The following is a 16,281-nucleotide window of genomic DNA, read 5'->3' as shown; positions in this document are numbered from 1 at the left end:
CATTTATAATACCTCGAGAGCGACTCGAGGTATTAACAAGATTATTAACTTAAAACTTTTCAGGACCACTATTGTTACTAATGAAGTGACGGTAACTATGAATACCTTCGACTGCGACTCTTTCCGACTGTGAAAATGACTACTTGTGACTACTTGCAGGTTTGCCTACTTAATAATTGTATTTAACTTGAAACTGTTTAGGCCAATGCTACTACCCATAATGCTACTACTGCTACTGTGTTACTGTTACTGTTACTGTTACCGCTAAGATTACTCGGTTGAAAATTTCAGGGAATTTTGTGGGGAATATTGAACAAAATCAAAAGAAACTATATGCATCCAGTTTGTCAAAAGGGCATATCTTCAGTGTTTCGAGAACAGTTCGGGAGGGGTATCAAGTTGAAATATTCAGAGAATGTTGAGGGTGATTTTGAACTAAAAGAGTCTATGTACATCTTAGTTTATGTGCATCCGACCTATGTGCATACCTTGAGAGCGACTAAGAGTATTAACTTAACTTTTCAGAACCACTATTGCTAATACTGCCGTGACGGTAACTATAAGTACCTTCGACTGCGACTCTTTCCGACTGCGACAATGACTACTTGCGACTACTTGCAGGTTTACCTGCTTAATAAGTTTATTTAACTTGAAACTGTTAGGGCCAATACTACTACCCATAATGCTACTACTGCTACTGTGTTACTTTTAATGTTACTGCTAAGACTACTCGGTTGAAAATTTTAGGGAATATTGAGAAGGATGTTGAACAAAATCAAAAGAAAATATAAGCATCCAGTTTGTCAAAAGGGCATATCTTCAGTGTTTAGAGAACAGTTCGGGAGGGGTATTAAGTTAAAAAAATCAGAGAATGCTGAGGGTGATGTTGAACTAAAAGATTTTATGTGCATCCGTCCTATATGCATATCTTGAGAGCGACTAAGAGTATTAAATTAAATTTGCAGGACCACTATTGCTATTACTGCCGTGACGGTAACTATAAATACCTTGGACTGCGACTCTTTCCGACTGCAACTCTTTCCGACAGCGACAATGACTAATTGCGACTACTTACAAGTTTGCCTACTTATTAACTTCATTTAACTTGAAATTGTTACGATCAATACTACTTCTCATAATACTACTACTGCTACTGCGTTACTGTTACTATTAAGGCTACTCAGTTGAAAATTTTAGGGAATATTGAGAAGGATATTGAACAAAATCAAAAGAAACTATATGTATCCAGTTTTTCAAAAGAGCATATCTTCAGTGTTTTGAGAAAAGTTTGGGAGGAGTATCAAGTTGAAGCATTCAGACAGTGTTGAGGGTGACGTTGAACTGAAAGATTCTAAGTGCATCCCAGTTTATGTGCATCCGTCCTATGTGCATATCTTGAGAGCGTATTAAATTAACTTTCCAGGACCACTATGGCTAATACTGCCGTGACGGTAACTATAAATACCTTTGACTGGAACTCTTTCCGACTGCGACTCTGTCCGACTGCAACAATGACTAATTACAACTCTTCCAAGTTTGCCTACTTAACACGTTTATTTATCTTGAAATTGTAAGGGTCAATACTACTACCCATAATGCTACTACTGCTACTGTTTTACTGTTACTGTTAAGGCTACTCAGTTGAAAATTTTAAGGGATATTGAGAAGAATACTGAACAAAATCAAAAGAAACTATGTGCATCCAGTGTGTCAAAAGAGCATATCTTCAGTGTTTCAAGAACAGTTAGGGAAGAGTATCAAGTGGAATCATTCAGAGAATTTTTAGGGTGATGTTGAACTAAAAGATTATATGCGCATCCTAGTTGATATGCATTCGTCCCATATGCAGCTAAAATATCTCAGGGACGGCTAAGATTAATTAGTCCAAAATTTCAAGATATGTCAATTGGATGTTAAACTTTATCAAATGACCCCGTATGCATTCTTGCTGTTAAAATGGCATGTTTGTAATATCTGTGGAATAGGTAAGGGTATTAAGTTGAAACTTCCAGAGAACATTGAGGGAGAGGTTGAATATAATCAAAATACAATGATGATCATACCTGTTGTCAAAAGGCACACGTGCAATATCTCAGGATCAGCTAATACTATTTGGTTGAAACTTTCAGGTTATGTCGAACTAAATCAAAAGATACTATGCACATAAATGGTGCGTAGAGCGTATCTGCAGAAAGGTGTATTTGCAATATTTAAAACAGCTACTGACATCTAGTTGAAACTTCCAGAGAATGCTGAGGGAATGCTTGAAGCAAATCAAAAGATTCTAATTTCTAGGTTTCTAGACCCCCTAATTGCTTTGTTTCGGCAACATTTATGCAGCTATTTAGGATAAGGAGCCTTAATTTTTTAGATAGCATAAAGAGGGGGAGCCTGAAAAAACTATTAGCTCAGCAGCTTTGAAACTTGACTATTTGTGTACTATTGGTTCTTACCAATATTTATAACTATTTCAAGTTAGGTATGGTGTAGTGTTCTTGTTGCTCTTTTTACGGAACACCCTTTGTACCTTTGCTATCCAAAGGTACAAAGGGTGTTCCGTAAAAAGAGCAACAAGAACACTACACCATACTTAACTTGAAATAGTTATAAATATTGGTAAGAACCAATAGCACACAAATAGAAGAAAACTTGCTACCAAATCAGCCTATTCGAAGATATTATAATAATAAATTCTAGCCTTTAAAGAATATAACCATATTTGAAGCCGTACGTAATTAATTGGCTAATAATTCTAATAGAAATAATTGATTAATCTCTTGACACACCGTCAGAGAATTTCAGTTTTACCGTAGTGGATCTCCTCAACCCAGAGGCGTCAAGGACAAAAGGTGAGCTAATTCAAAATCGCTTGGAATTCTCTTCAAGTGGTTGTAAAACTTTTTAGTAATTAGAACAAATAAAATAAATATAGATATTTTAACTGTTAAACTGAGGACGTGAAAAGTGTAGAAATATTCAATATGTTAACAATAATAGAACTTCGGCCATAAATACGAACAGAAATTAATTCAAAAAACTTTCATTAAAAAGAAATTTTCCAAAGAAAAATAAAGAGCCACTTTAAACTCAAAACCTGCAGAAATAAAGTCCTTAAGTATCAAACAGTTCGTGGTAACGATCACGGATGGAAATGGTAGTATTTTATGTGGGAGGAACTTTCCATGAAGAAGTTTCCCGTGATGGTAGAACGTTTTTCATGACGGTGAGCCAGATTTACCGGCATTATTTGAGAAACGATCAGAAAATAAATTTAAAAAAAACATGCTATTTCAACTGAAAGTAAGGGGCAAAATTAAAACTGAGAACAAATGGAAATTATTCAGTATATGAAGGGGTTGCCCCCTCCGCAATGCCTTGCTCTTTACGCTAAAGTTCGACTGTTTGTCCTAATTCTTTTAGAACGAATCCAGACACACAAGGACCATTTAATTAGAATAGGAACCTTTTTTAAAAGTACTAAAACCTTTGCGTGAAGAGCAGGGTATTAAGGAGGGGGCAACCTCTTCATATACGGAAAAATTCCTGTTCGTCTTAAGTTTAATGTTACTCCTTATTTTCAATTGAAAAAAAAATTGTTTTTTATATTTATTTTATTTCATACTCAAAACGACCAGAAGCAACTATTAAATAATAAATGAAACCCAAAACAAACAAGACTAAAATAAATAATCAAGCAGTTCGCGGTAACGAACTGCAAGTAAGGAGCGACCCAGCTCAATAGTAACCAAGACTCTAAAAAACAGAATTTTGATACCAATAGATACATCAAAAGATTGGATTTATATAATGATTTTAAATATATAAGTTTCATCAAGTTTAGTCCTACCCATCAAAAGTTACCAGTCTGAGAAAATTTGCCTTATTTCCAAAAAAAAGGGGGAAAACACCCCTTAAGAGTCATAGAATCTTAATAAAATCATACCATCAGATTCAAAGCATCAGAGAACCCTAATGTAGAGGTTTCAAGCTCCTATCTGCACAAATATGGCATTTTGTATTTTTTTTCAGAAGAAAGATCATGGATGCAAATTTTTTTCTTTTTTCAGGGGTGACCGTACCGACCAAGTGGTCCTAGAATGTCGTCAGAGGGTTCATTCTAACGGAAATTAAAAGTTTTAGTATCTTTTTTAAGTGACTGAAAAATTCGAGGGAAACTAGGCCCCCTCCCACGCTTACTTTTTCCTAAAGTTATCAGATCAAAATTTCAAGATAGGCATTTTGTTCAGCATAGTCAAAAAATCTAATAAATTTGTCTTGAAGACGACTTAATCCCCCACAGTTCCTGGAGGAAGAGCTACAAGTTATGAACTTTGCTCATTGTTTTTACATAGTATTAGTCATTGAGAAGCATACAGACGTTTTCATGGGGGATTACATACAGACGTTTCCTGAGTGGGCTCATTCGAACGTAAATTAAAAGATCTAGTGTCCGTCATATGCGAACAAAAAAATTGAAGTTCAACTAGGCCCCCTCCCACGCTCATTTTATTTCCCAAAGTCACTGGATCAAAATTTTGAGATAGCCATTTTGTTCAGCATGGTCAAACTACCTAATTACTATGTCTTTGAGGACGACTTAATCCCCCGCTGTCCCTGGGGGAAGGGTAGCAAGATATGAACGTTTACCATTTTGAAACAGTTCATGGTAACGAACTGTAGTAAGGAGCGACCCGTCTCGATAGTAACCGAAACTCTAAGGAAATGACACTAATATTTATATTTTGATACTAATATATAACACCAAAAGAACTGGATTTTTATGTTGATTTCAAATATATAAATTTTATCAAGTTTAATCCTACCCATCAAAAGTAATGAGCCTGAGAAAATTTGCCTTATTTCCGAAAAAAGGGGAAAACAACCCCTAAAAGTCATAGAATCTTAATGAAAATCATACTGTCAGATTCAAAGTATCAGAGAATCCTAATGTAGAGGTTTCAAGCCCCTATCTGCAAAAATGTGGAAATTTTAGTTTTTTTGCCCGAAGAAAGATCACGGATGCTTGTTTATTTGTTGTTTTTTTTTTCTCAGGGGTGATCGTATCGACCCAGTGGTCCTAGAATGTAGCGAGAGGGCTCATTTTAATGGAAATTAAAATTTCTAGTGCCCTTTTTCAGTGACCAGAAAAACTGGAAGGCTAACTAGGCCCCCTCCAACGATACTTTTTCCCCAAAGTCACTGGATCAAAATTTAGAGAGAGCCATAAAACGAACAGAAATTATTACGTATATGAGAGGGTTTGAACCCTCATCAATACCTCGCTATTTACGCTAAAGTATTTTTAGTGATTTCAAAAGAGCTATTTAGTCTAATTAAACGGTCTTTGTGATTCAGCGCTCATTCTTAAAGTATTGGAACAAAATTCAAACTTTAGTGTAAATAGCGAGATATTGACGAGGGGATGAACCCCCTCATATACGTAATAAAAATATACGAATATGGAAGTTCGTTTCCTAACTTAATTTTTAAATTATGCATATTTATTACTAACAAAAACGTTCGCAAATAAAAGTAGAAGTTCCAGTGGCCGCCTTACCCCCACCCCTTTTTTTGAAAATCGTCCGATCAAAATTTTGAGAAAGCCATTTAGTAAAAAAAAGAAGTAAAATTAACATGCAAATTTCGTTAGAATTATTCGTGCACGGTGAACCAAAATCAAAACATGCATACTGAAAACGTTCAGAAATTAAATTAAAAAAAAAGTTTATTTAACTGAATGTAAGGAGCGACATTAAAACTTAAAACGAACAGAAATTAATTTCGTATTTGAAAGGGGCTGTCCCCTCCTCAACGCCCCGCATTTTATGCTTTAGTTTGACTCTTTCTCACGACACCACTTATAAAACAATAAAAAATTGTAATATAAAAAATATACGAATATAGAAGTTCGTTACATAAGTTAATTCGTAAGTTATGTATATTTTTTTTACTAATAAAAACGTTAGGTAAAAGTTAAAACCTCTAGTTGACTTTTTAAGTAACCGAAAAAAACATAAATACATAAAAAAAAGTTTTTTTTAACTGAAAGTAAGGAGCGACATTAAAACTTAAAACGAACAGAAATTACTCCGTGTATGAAAGGGGGTGTTCCCTCCTCAACCCCCCACTCTTTACGCTATTTTCTTTACTGTTTTATAAAGTAGAATTGAGAGAAAGAGTCAAACTTTAGCGTAAAGAGTGGGGCGTTGAGGAGGGGACAGCCCCTTTCACATACAGAATATTTTCTATTCGTTTTAATTTTAATGTCGCTCCTTATTTTCAATCAAAAAAACTTTTTTTTTTATTTAAACATATCAAACACAAATACAACATAGTGATTAATGGATAAATCTTAAAACGAGTAAAAATCAAGTTGAATATTCAAGTCAAACTCAAAACAGTTAAATATTGCAACAAACAGGAGTTTGGCTACTGCCCCCTCATCTCTCCCCTAACCGTAAGCGATCTAAAACCTATTCATTTATATCATTGTCAAATAAGACTAAAACACGGTGAAGTAACATTTTGAATTACTCAAATTTCTGAGAATTAATATCATTGAAGTCAAATATTCAGTGTTTTCGCTAGTTCTTTCCAGTAATCTTGATTATGATAGTAACTTATTTTTTATTTGCCGTCAATTTTTTTAGGACTAAAGCACACTGTTCAAATCACATATAGTTTCCAATTAATCACAAATGACTCAATTTGCTCTTTATTCAGCCCTGAAGCGTTATTTTATTATGTATTGTGACACAAAAAGTAAACATTTAGTCTTGACTAGAATTTGATCACTTTCTTCTGTTATATTAAATAAACAAAAAACTCGTTTTTTTAACTGAAAGTAAGGAGCAACATTAAAACTTAAAACGAACAGAAATTACTCCGTGTATGAAAGGGGCTGCTACCTTGTCAACACCCTGCTCTTTACGCTACAGTTTTTACTGTTTAATAAAGTAGAATTGAGAGAAAGAGTCAAACTTTAGCGTATAGAGCGGGGCGTTGAGAAGGGAGCAGCCCCTTTCATACACGGAGTAATTTCTGTTCGTTTTAAGTTTTAATGTCGTTCCTTACTTTCAGTTAAAAAACTAGTTTTTTTTATTATTGAAGGAACTGATCTAAGTCTTTTCTTGATTTGAAATACACTTTGAATGTGCGTGACGCACCACACTTAGCTGTTTTGATACATTTTGGGATTAACTCCTTTAGTGACGAGTCGACTAGTTCGTCCGGTACTTGTTTAATAACAGCAACAAAAGCAGGCTCCTTAAGTGTAGCATTTAGAGTGGGGTCAGAACGATTTGCATTTTCAACATTTAGACTAGCGGTTTCTTTAGACGAGACGATAAGTTTCCATTCATTCTTGCCACGGCGTAGCTCAGATACATCGCTACCAGGGCTGGGACAAAGACTGTCTATATATGCTTGGCGCTCAGTTGGGCCTTTTAGCTCTTTTGGAGGGTTTTTTAGAATTACAGCATACGAGGATTTAGGCATTGAGTCATGACTTTGGGGCAAGACCAGTGAATGGTCAGAGAGGCTACTTAAAGGGTGATATATGTCTCTCAGAACGCTGTCCAGTTTACGCGATAACTCATTGATCTTGGATACAACTGTGGCATTTACAGCCGCTCCTATAGTTGGGACTTCACATGGACTAAGAATAACAAATTTTGGGATTTTTAGGTTTTGCTTGGCAGCAGCAACTATAGTTTTATACATGTTAAAAATATTATCTTCATCTTTAGCGTGAGTCACCATTCGAGTTGTAACGCTTAGTTCGGCATAAAGAACTTTCTTTGCTTGGATGATGGTATCGCGATCAAAATAAGCGACAGCTGCCTTTTGGATTAACTCTTGCCTAACTCCATCAGTTAGAGATCGGCTTAAAAAGTTCAAAACAGGATTCAAAATTAATTTGTCTTCCATTATACACTGACCAAGTGCTTTCTAAAATTAACCTGCCTCACTCCTTTACTCCACCTTCCCTCTCTCCTTCCTCCTTTCCTCTCTTTTCTTTTTCTTTCCTCTCCCTCTATTCCATCTCTGCTTACATTCAATTTAAGTCCACAGAATATCAAATATGTGAAATCAATAGATGTTGACACCTTGATAAACCGTCACACAAGTTTTAATTAAAACTGGTATTTTGCCAAATACTGCGAGATCTAGCAAGTGGAATTAAAATTCATACCTCAGACTATCAGGTATGTGAAAATGAAAAATAATCCGATTAGTTTAGATGTTGACACCATGAAACCTAGTTCAGTACTGAAAGCTAGTTCACTACTAGTTCAGAAATTCCACATTTTTGTAGATAGGAGCTTAAAACTTCTACAGTAGAGTTCTCTGATATGGCGAATGCGATGGTATTTCCTTAAGATTCTATGACTTTTAGGGGGTGTCTCCTCCCAAAAACCGAAGCGTCGGTCTTATTGTTTCTTTAATAAAAAAAAGATTCAAAGATAATACTTTTCTCGCAATATATTTCCATTTATTATTGACAATTAACTAAAAAAAAGACTTTTTCCACAAAATAAGTTTTCAAGGAAAGTAAAGAGCTCCATTAAACCAAGAATGAGGAAAAATAAAAACAAATAATCCACCAAGCGTAAAACCAAATAAAAACAAGAAATCAGCATCAATAAATAAAAGAAATCGAAAACAAACAGAAATTATAACAAATAACCGATTTAAATTCAAAACAAGCAGAAAATAAAACGATCAGGTTCATAAGAAATCAAATTCATATTATGCACAGAGTACATTTTCTGTTTTTGCTTGTTTGTTTTTAATTTGTCATTTATTTTGCTTTAAGTTAAGATAATTTGAAAAAAAAGACAAGTAAAGATTGCGTTTTTATTGAGCAAAATCTAGATAAACAGCTCAACTAATTCACTTTGGCGTTAATATTCATCAGCAGCGTTAATATTCTAACGAAAACTTGTTCTAACCTGTGTGTTGAAAACTGATCTTTGGCTTACACCAAACTGAATTTTTAGTCATAGAAAGCATGTTTTAGTTATTCCGCCACTCCCCAGAAAATAGCCCCCGCAGAAAATGCCCCGCTCCCGCGGAGTAAGTAGGAATATAGAAAATGATGGAGACCTAATCGAAAAAAAACAAAAACAAAACGATGTAAAAAAATGTTAATGCCCAATTTTTTTTAAACGATGTAACAAAAAATGTTATGTCCCTGGGGCATTTAGGGTTCAAATAGAAAGGGTGGTTATATCGCTCATTAGGTTGAAATCGGAAGCTTTAATTCATTTTTAAGACTCAAAAGTGATGGATATCGATAAGACTTACCCTAACGACCCTTCTTTTCACCTAGCACAAACATCACAGTAACGGCTTAAATTATTAAGTTAGGCCTTTCTGGGTAAGCTGTGGTGGATCTTGAACTCGCCTGAAGCCACTATGTGTACCACCAGAACCTGGGGACGAGGGTTGTGAGCTCTACCCCTGGGGAAGCTAGAATTCTTATGAAAGAGATGGTTGTACAAACTTTAAAATTGGCTCATTTGGTTGAAATTGAAAGTTCTAGTTCCCTTTTAAGAGTCAAAAGTGATTGAGGTCAACTAGCCCCCCCCCTAACTACTCGTCTTTTCGCCACGCGCAAATATCACAATAACAGCTTACATTATTAAGATAGATCTTTCAGGGTAATTTGTGGCAGATCTTGACCTAGCCAGAAGACACTATGTATATACTTTTAATGCTACATCTACAACTACTGTAACTAATGACATTAAGGGCATTATGTTGAAACGTTTAAGGGGAGATACAATTAAAGGAAAGAAACTATGCACATGCAAGTATTAAAAGGTGATATAAGTAATGTCACAGGGAGCACTGCTCTATCATCGCTAGTAATATCATTTATATTTAAAGGAGCTAATTTGATTGGAAATTAAAAGTTCTAGTACCCTTTTTAAGACTCAAAAGTGTTTGGAGTGCAATCAGCCCTCCTCTTTAGCTCATAATTTTCCAAGCACTTTCAATAAAAATTTTAAGACAGCCATTTTGTTAAGCATAGCTGAATGGTCTTGAAACTATATTTTTAGGGCTATTGTGTAAGCTAACCCCCCATAGATTTCCATTTGGTCTTTATGCTTAAAAGCCAAATCTTATAACTAAATGTTACTTTAAGATTAAATGAAAACTAACTTAACAATTTAAGTTGTTATTGTGATATTTGTGTTTGGTAAAAAGAGGGGTAATTTGAGGAGGTCTAACTGAAATCCATCACTTTCGACTCTTATAAAGGAACTAAAACTTCCAATTTCAACTTATGAGTCACCTCTAAAGTTTAAATAACCATCCCTTCCATTCAAACCCTAAATTCTCAATGGGCATAAAATGCAACACTCACATCCAGACTCAAGCGGTTTATATAAATCCAAAGGCATTGTTATATGGGCTATGGACTATACTGAATAAAAGGAGTGTCTCAAAACTTATACTGGATGCTTTTCGAGGACGTGTGGGGGATTGTAGCTGCACTCTGATCACTTTTATTCTTAAAAAGGGCAATAGAACTTCTGATTACCAATCTAACGGGTCCCCTCCGAAGTATATATTGGTTGGAGGGGTTTGGGGAGACTATTGGCGTGAAAAAAGGGGACTTGTTGCTATCAAATCAGTTCTTACTCTTATAATGGGCAATATAACTTCCAATTTCAAGTCAAATGACCCCCATCTTAAGTGTATACAACCACCCATTCCATAAAACTTTATATGGCCCCACGGCATAATTTGATCTTCGTCTTTTGGATATTTCCGTGGAAACTGCTCAAAATTTAAACTTATAATAAATTATATTATATGTAAATGTGTACGACGACGGTTTCCATAGCAACACCTGACATTTTTTTCCAGATTGGAAAAGTGTCAGTTTTCTGATTTTAAAATGACAAAGACCCCACTCTGCAATAGACTCAATCTGAAAACTCTTTCTAATCTTCTGCATGTCATATGAGTGATTCTTGACCCAAACTCTTGGGACATTCCGGATACCCTTGTAAGGAAAGCAAGAAAGTAGAGAGAGTAAACTCCCAAGTTACCTTTGTTCCCAAGTTGCTTATTTTTGCTTCGCTTTAAGAGTATGTAATATGTGGTGTCTGATATTTTCTGGATAAAAAACGAGTTTTAAATTCAGCTCAAAGTGAATTAGTCGAGCTGTTTATCTAGATTTTGCTCAATAAAAACGTAATCTTTACTTGTCTTTCTTTTTTCAAAGTATCTTAACTCAAAGCGAAATAAATGACAAATTAAAAACAAACAAACAAAAAAACAAAAAAAGAAAATGTACTCTGTGCATAATATGAACCTGATTTCTTATGAACCTGATCAGTTTATTTTCTGCTTGTTTTGAGTTTAAATCGGCTATTTGTTATAATTTCTGTTTGTTTTCGATTTCATTTATTTATTGATGCTGATTTCTTGTTTTTATTTGGTTTTACGCTTGGTAGATTATTTGTTTTTATTTTTCCTCATTCTTGGTTTAATGGAGCTCTTTACTTTCCTTGAAAACTTATTTTGTGGAAAAAGTCTTTTTTAGTTAATTGTCAATAATAAACGGAAGTATATTGCGAGAAAAGTATTTTCTTTGAATCTTTTTTTTATTAAAGAAACAATAAGACCGACGCTTCGGTTTTTGGGAGGAGACACCTCCTAAAAGTCATAGAATCTTAAGGAAATACCATCGCATTCGCCGAATCGGAGAAGCCTACTGTAGAAGTTTTAAGCTCCTATCTACAAAAACGTGGACTTTCTGAACTAGTATTAGTAGTGAACTAGCTTTCATGGTGTCAACGTCTATTCTAATCGGATTATTTTTCATTTTCACATACCTGATAGTCTGAGGTATGAATTTTAATCCCACTTGCTAGATCTCGCAGTATTTGGCAAAATACCAGTTTTAATTAAAACTTGTGTGGCGGTTTATCAAGGTGTCAACATCTATTGATTTCACATATTTGATATTCTGTGGGCTTAATTGAATGTAAGGAGAGATGGAATAGAGGGAGAGGAAAGAAAAAGAAAAGAAAGGAAAGGAGGAAGGAGAGAGGGAAGGTGGAATAAAGGAGTGAGGCAGGTTAATTTTAGAAAGCATTTGGTCAGTGTAAATTGGAAGACAAATTAATTTGAATCCTGTTTTGAACTTTTTAAGCCGATCTCTAGCTGATGGAGTTAGGCAAGAGTTAATCCAAAAGGCAGCTGTCGCTTATTTTGATCGCGATACCATCATCCAAGCAAAGAAAGTTCTTTATGCCGAACTAAGTGTTACAACCCGAATGGTGACTCACTCTAAAGATGAAGATAATATTCTTAACTTGCGTAAAACTATAGTTGCTGCTGGCAAGCAAAACCTAAAAATCCCAAAATTTGTTATTCTTAGTCCATGTGAAGTCTCAACTATAGGAAAGGCCGTAAATGCGGTAAAATTAGAGCAAACAATATTACTGGCTTTCACATAAAGTGAATATACCACTCAATGCCTTTTTTTAGGCTCTTTACAAATATAATAATCGCTTCTACTGAAAATTCAGATTTAAGCACTTTTTGACCTCTTAAAATGACCTAAATATGGGGTAGGCTATAAAAAATGCTAAGTACATTAAGAACAAACCTTAAATACCTTATAACATTGATCTCAAACTTACTGTTTCATTATAAATCCATTTTTTAATGTTATATAACCCACAAGCGCTGATTTTCCAATATTAATTTGGCTGAATTAATTTTTCCAATGCTATGACGTTTTATTTCTTCCTTGACGTCGAATTTTAAACAAAAGCATGTGTTTTTGGTCGAAAATATGAAAGCCGGCTATTATGAACGCCAGTTATACTGTTTGCTATAAATTTAACTATATTAAATACAGGAATGGTTAGTTTACGTATTTAGTATATGCTATGCTTTACCCCCACCCCCCTGATGTGCAAATATATACCCCAAATTTGTTTCTAAACTATTACAGATTTGTAATTTCAAATATTCTATTATTTTGTAAAAAAAACGGAAAACGCATGCTTTAATTGAAATTTCGGTGACAAGGAAGAAGAAAACGCCATATTATTGGTAAAATTTATTTATCCAATTTAATCGTGGAAAATCACTGCTTGTGGATAATATATCATTAAAAAAATGGATTTATAATGGAACGGTAAGTCTGAGTCCAATGTTATAAAGTTTGAGACCAATGTTTTAAGCCTTTTTTATACCTCATATTTAGGTCATTTTTTATGACCTAAAAATTTTTTTATTATTATATTTAATTATTATATAATTTATATTTAATATATTTTTAAAATTATTATATTAAATAAAATTATATTTAATATTAAATATATTATTATATTTAATAAAAAGCACTACAAAAGGCATCGAGTGGTATATTTACTTTATTCGAAAGCCAATGATACTGTTTCCTCTAATTTTACCGTAAATGCCACAGTTGTGTCCAAGATTAATGACTTATCGCGTAAATTGGACAGCGTTCTGACAAACATATCTCACCCTTCAAGTAGCCTCTCTGACCAGAGATTCATCGGGATTTTCACAAAAATCCCAACAATTACAGAAAGTGTAGAAAGCTCTATCTCGCGCGTGCTGCATTGTCATGCTGCTCCGAATTTGTATTTTAATTGTCTTTTAGAGACAAAAGAAGTCAAAATTTGTAACCACATTGCAATTCCTGTGCTTTCAGTAAACCACGGTATCTATTAGAACATGAATAAATTATTTTTGGGTGACCTGCTCTTTATTAGTTTTCTGTGTGATTTAGATTTTGAATTTCGCTACTTACTTTTTTCAAAAATGTAAATTTAATTCTTGAAATATCATACAGAGCTAAAAGATTTTTATCAGAACTCACATAATTTTATTATCAATTTTTTCTTGTCACAAAAGCACAAACAAGGTAGACAAACACTAGTAATAAGAGCGTCGTGATTTTAAGTGCAATAAGTAATAAGAACGTATTAAGAAGTAATATTTTATACAGTTATACTGTAATAACAGTAATACAGTAATAAGAGCGTGTATTTTAAGTGCAATACTCTAAGTCAAGACCGTTTAAGCTAAAAACAAAAAGGAAGGTGGCTTGGGGGTAGTATACGGGGTAGTTCAGGGAGCAACGTAAATGCTAAGCAAAGCTGGTACAGGGTTAACGCCTCCCAAAAACTTACAGTTATAAATTGAAATGCCTGAAAAGAAATTTTTTTTTGGTTTGGCCTACTCCATCTTCTGGTCTAGTCAAAACTAAACAGGGTGCGGTGTTTGATTTAAACACTCTTGCTCCTGCCTCTTTCTACTCATTATTTATGTTGCTGCATCCACCTTAACAGATCAAGTTTTCAATATGATACTGATGACAATATGAGTCATCAGTATATATTTGATGACAAATATAACATTGAATTTATAACTTGCTCCAAATGGTATTTCACTTTCTCAGGTTTAGAAAAAATCAAGTAGCTTTGATACGGTTAATCAACAAATATAATGACAATAAACGCACGATATTTCAGTTTAGTCTTTATTAGGTGTTCATTACTGTGACAATAGTGATTTAAACATCTGCTATATCAAACTTATATGATTTTATGCAAAGGACATGGGAAAATATAAAGAACAAGAAATCTAGTTATTTAATACAACTGTAAAGCAACTCCTATTTATCGATCAATGGTGTTTTTTGGGGGGATGGACCTATGGTTTGTCTGATTAATTATTTGAGACAGACAGAGGCGAGTTGAGGAAGAGAGTAGCTCTCTCCTCAGAGTAATTTTTGCACACTTTAGGTCTTGCAATAACTCTTTAGGGTTGCATAAAATAAAATTCTTTAAAAAAAATACGTTTTTCATTAACATCGTGCCTTTTTGTTTTGTTTTTGAGGGGAGGCCTCCTTTTATAAAATCCTACAAGGTATTTTACACCAGAACTAGTTGAGGTTATATTCTAGGTCAAGGCAATCTATCTATTAAGAATCAGCATGAAATACAAAATTTCGCAAAATTTTGGTTTCTATTAACAGAGGCAATATTTAATTTAGCCAGTAGTTTTACCGTTTAATTAGGGCGAATTTTTAAATTGATCTTATCATTTCACCTGGAAAACTTTCCCTTAGACGTTTAGGTGCTTGCCTGAAGTACGCTTCCATCCATCTTTTGGCACACATATAGCTGATTTCACAAGCCTCTGCTTAAATGACTCGCCATCAGAGAACCAAATGCACTTAAGGCTGATTGGGTTACTAGCCTTTCTCCTGAAATTCATTGCTATGAATTGAACTGACAATACAGAATGGGACCCCATTTACTATTCCTATTGAACCCAAAACTACACAAGGGTATACCGATTTAGACATTGCTGACCAGGATAGCATCAATGCGATGCATGAAATGTCCTGACGCTAAATCAGCTTGGTTCTAAGCATCTTATAACGAAAAAAATTAGCAGATATACTGTGACGATCGCCGGAATAGCACAAAAGTGCCTTAAGGGATGTACTAGCAACGGTACTGAGAAAACGCAGACACTCTTAGGTCTGATGCAGCCTGAAAAAGAGACACGTTTGGCATTGTTCTCAAATAGCCTCACCCAGAAAGCTATAGTAGCATTCAAACGCATCTCGTCTACTGAGAGTGGCAATTAATAGCAAGCATAAGCAGATATTTTCTGTTATGCACTGACAAACGAGGCCAAGAACTCAGAAAATAATATAAGTACATGCTCTAAAAGCACCAGAACGACTAGATTATTCGTAAGGCCACTGAACTTGAGGAAGCTTCCCCAAAGAAATACATTCGAAAAGCATTTAAAATCTTGCATGATCGAACTTCCCAAATTTCGTGGTACACAAAGGCACGAAAGCTTCGAATGGAAAATTATACACGATCTCTCGCAGTGTCTTATTCTACTGTGGAATTCTTTGAAAAGGTTTTGTGTAGCCTGAAGAAGAGAATCGTTTGACATTGCTCTCAATATCTTCACCCAGAAGGCTTAGTAGCATTTGAACGTATCTTGTCTACTGAAAAAGACAATTAATAACAAGCATAGGCAGATAACTCCTCTTATACACTGACAAACAAGGCCAAGATAACGATAAGACCAAGACTTCTATGAGCTAGCGTCGTCTAAGCTCTCAAGTTCTCCTCCATCCCCCCGAATGATTGTTTCCTAGAGATGAATGGCTCCTTTGCTGCCGCATTACCTTAGCCTTACCGGCTACAGATATATAATTCTTAAGAAAACAAAATACATAACTCTCTA

The 16,281-nt window shown here is 34.6% G+C and overlaps 1 protein-coding gene and 1 long non-coding RNA gene across 2 annotated transcripts in view; one reads left to right on the top strand and one right to left on the bottom strand.

Annotated features, from left to right (window-relative positions):
• The window catches only part of LOC136036224 (uncharacterized), an 87,665-nt gene that overhangs the window by 38,143 nt on the left and 33,241 nt on the right, over positions 1–16,281 (bottom strand). The gene's annotated exons all lie outside the window — the stretch shown is intronic.
• The window catches only part of LOC136036228 (uncharacterized), a 52,316-nt gene continuing 47,833 nt past the window's right edge, over positions 11,799–16,281 (top strand). The window contains exon 1 of the long non-coding RNA XR_010619668.1: positions 11,799–11,868. This is a non-coding gene — a long non-coding RNA (uncharacterized LOC136036228). The remainder of the gene's footprint in view (positions 11,869–16,281) is intronic.

Source organism: Artemia franciscana, chromosome 15 (assembly GCF_032884065.1).
Source record: "Artemia franciscana chromosome 15, ASM3288406v1, whole genome shotgun sequence".
Taxonomy (NCBI): Eukaryota; Metazoa; Arthropoda; class Branchiopoda; order Anostraca; family Artemiidae; genus Artemia; species Artemia franciscana.
This window is presented reverse-complemented; position numbering and strand designations above follow the sequence as displayed.